The sequence below is a fragment of the Oncorhynchus nerka genome, unplaced genomic scaffold (assembly GCF_034236695.1).
Source record: "Oncorhynchus nerka isolate Pitt River unplaced genomic scaffold, Oner_Uvic_2.0 unplaced_scaffold_2326, whole genome shotgun sequence".
Lineage (NCBI taxonomy): Eukaryota > Metazoa > Chordata > Actinopteri > Salmoniformes > Salmonidae > Oncorhynchus > Oncorhynchus nerka.
Genome location: NW_027039021.1, coordinates 1,630 through 5,031, shown reverse-complemented (window position 1 = coordinate 5,031; position 3,402 = coordinate 1,630). Strand labels below are relative to the sequence as shown.

The 3,402-nt window shown below is 40.3% G+C and overlaps 1 long non-coding RNA gene across 1 annotated transcript; it reads right to left on the bottom strand.

Annotated features, from left to right (window-relative positions):
* Positions 1-284: 284 nt before the first annotated feature.
* LOC135567256 (uncharacterized) lies at positions 285-3,356 on the bottom strand. Its single transcript, XR_010462311.1, has 3 exons — positions 1,259-3,356; positions 818-942; positions 285-667 (listed from the first exon to the last, which is right to left on the bottom strand). It is a non-coding gene; the product is annotated as an uncharacterized LOC135567256 (long non-coding RNA).
* Between the last annotated feature and the right edge of the window lie 46 nt (positions 3,357-3,402).

The window sequence follows — 3,402 nt, the reverse complement described above, 5'->3', positions numbered from 1 at the left end:
ATGCACTGTACTACCAGTTAGCAAGTCAGAAAATGCAGTTGTTGCTAGTGCTGACTAGTACTTGAAAACAGCTGAATGTTCATCCAACTGAATAAAATCTTATAAAGCAAGGAAGAAACAATGAGTTGTTTCATTTGGTCAATGACGTTAAAGTTGAAGCCCTGGTTTAGACAAACTATTCCAGGACCATGTTCAATAATGCCTTTGGTTCCAGTTTAGAAACAAGCAAATTAATGGCACAAGAAATGAGAACTTGAAGTGCTTTATTTGTAGTTCATTTTTATTGTACTTTTACAACAAGTGACATTTTCATAAGATTGTTGCCCTCTTTCACATTGACCATTTCCTGCAACCTGTCCTCTGACAACACAACTTGACAAGTCAATATAGGTCTTGTAATTGTTAGAAACTACTTCCTAGATTCATTTAATCATAATTATTTGGGTTGGTAGCTTTCTTTCCTGTGAGTAGATGACCCCTAAACTTACAGGCCATCAATATCCAGAAACTACTTGGCCGGTGCCATCCCCTTTTACCAGGCACAGGATCCATCACCCCCCTTGATACAGGCAATGTTATTGTCCCAGGGTCCGTTTTGGCCAATGTCCATCCACAGGCACTCATGAGAGGTGCTGATTGGACAGGGAAGGGAAGTGCAGCGGATGATCTGTGGATCAGAGAAGGGAGAGAAAGACCAAGATTCACTGACTGATAATTACCCAAATGGTGTAGCTCTTGCATTTGACAATGGTGACCAGAGTGCTAAGAAAGTCTGCTGTGTAAATATACAACAAAACATATAGTAATAGTAACACACCGTGCAATCACAGCCGCTTTGGTAGCGCAGAGTCAAGCTCCTCATTTGTGTGTCACTCAAAGCCCCCCAGGACTGAATGAAGTCACACATTATTACATGCACTGTTCCATCAGTATTCAGCCTGCCTGCAGACAAAGGAGACATAAAGCTGGCCTTATACACTGTACTTGGATTAGTTTCTTTCCACATATGGTTAGAATTATGGGAGATGAGCCTAGATCTGTCCCTGGGGGAAACTGCAACCTGAAAAAGTACCGATGCAGCCCGGAGCTATTCATAAATAATGCATTAGTTATTTGTAAGTAATTCTAAGTGTAGAGAACGTAATTTCTAAAACACGTGTTTTCTTATACAAGATGAAGTCAATAGTAGGTCATGAGGCTGTAAGCATTTCTAACCAGTGCTGGTAATGGAACCTGGGTAACCTAGTGAGGACTGCACCTGTGAAGAAATACTCCTTGTTGATTTCCAGAAAGGCGCGGCACGGGCCTCCAGTGAAGATGACGTGGATATCCTGGTTAGGACCTTTGAACATCTAGCCAATCACAAGGAGAGAAAGGATCCGTCAAACATCTACATATATAGTTTGTTCTATATGGCATGTAGGGACAACTTAACCTCACTGGTCTCTTTTACAGAGGAGCCCTGAATTACACATCAAAATACAAGCAGAACAGAAGCAGTCATAAACAAACATTCAGTAATAAGGTCCTCAACACTTTGAATTGCCGTAGATGCAGCAGACAGTTTTACAACAAGGCACAAAAAAATATATTTACCTAACGGAGTAAAGACCGAAGGAAATTTCCAAAGTTATTCATCCCAGGTGTGGTAACTCATGTCTAAAGGTTAGTAATGCTTTTAGTGAGGTTTCGTAAAGGGATTAATACATTAAAATATTGCAATGCGTCAACCTACGTGACATCAAACAGGACCAACTTCCTAGTTGAGAATGTAGCGTTGAGTACTAGACCTGTCGCCCATAATAAAGAGCAGTGCACTATGATAAACTGCAACAAACTGCTTTAATGAAGTGGCATCTGAATTAATATAGATGATGTCACCATTGTCTAGGACTGGTAGGAGGATTGACTGAAACATGCCTCTTGCTCAGTGCTAAAGGCATGACTCATTTCTATAAATAACCCCTTTTTATTAATGGTGGAAGCTCCACAATTACACTGCTTATACCTATCCAGATCTTCAATCATTTAAGGCTTGGGTCCAAATTGGGACTAGCTGTCAGACTGGGGTTCAGGGGGCTTCAATGTTTCAGTGCAGGAAGGAACAACCACTTAATAAAAAGGCTGATCATACCTCGATCTGTTTGACATCATAGTTGGTGTTACCAGACACAGCTTTCACGCCAACCACCTTTGCCCTGATCACTACAAAATAAGAGACATGGTTTAACTACTGAAATAATCAATTTCTGGTACAATAGTCAGACATCAGTTTCAGGGTGTTAAGTGATCTGAGAGAACAGATTCTATTACAGACCCAAGATGTCAGGCTTTAGCACCATGCTCTACCAACAGAGCTTGCTCCCTCAACAGCAAAGTCATCACTCAATCATTTTAGAGAATATACCACAAATAAAGTCTTCCCTTTTCCGTAAACTCAATAGGAACCGTCCTCAGGGAAGAGTGTTGCATGTCATCACACCTCTTTACTAACAAACAGTAATTGAGTCAAGGTACATTTCTCTAAAAGGTCAAGTAGCTGCTCATGATGTAGTGATGTCTAACACCCACAACCATCCTGTCTTACCATACTGCATCAGTGGTTGAAGTAGAACGCAAGGCGCCAATACACTTTTAAACAATCACAATGCCGTATTGATGTTTTACAGTGACTAACCTATTTTATACGAGGTTCCTATACTCACGTGGTTGATAAATTGTTGGTAACACAGCTATCAGCACATGTCAAAATAATAATGACATCTAATTTATAGAATTAACAACCTATCTGCGAGATAAACAGCGCCAAAACCTGAATTAGTGAGTACAGTTTACAGAAGAGTGACATAATAGCTTAGAAATGTAGAGTAGTCCCATTTGCCATGTAGGCCTAATTTATTCTGATGAATTCTCTAAAATGTCAAGTATGTGAGGCGTTGGATAATGTCATGTTGAACATTTCGTTTAACAAGTCAGTCATCTTTAGGCCTAGAGCAAGGATGGGAAACCAGTCCTCAGGGATCAGAGTAGTGTCATCTCCGCGGGTGTAATCGTCAAGCAGATTCTGTTACAAAACGTTTTGCAACAGAACAGTTTACACCAGACAGAAAACACAAACGAGAAGGTTGTAAAAATTGAGGTTGGTCCCTCACCGTTTCACTTGGTTCTTAAGTGGCAAACGTTTCCGTAATGAATACACCCAGGTGTAGCCCATATTGTTACCGACTTAATGTAAATACTTGCGAGAAGATGTAAATACAGGCCTAATGATCATGTCCTGAAAATAATTGCGACAGAAAATGCATAACATTGTTGCATGATGCGCATTGACACGGTGTAGTAGGCAGCCTACCAACACTTGAAGAGAAACTACAGAAATTTATAAATTTCCTTACAACTGTA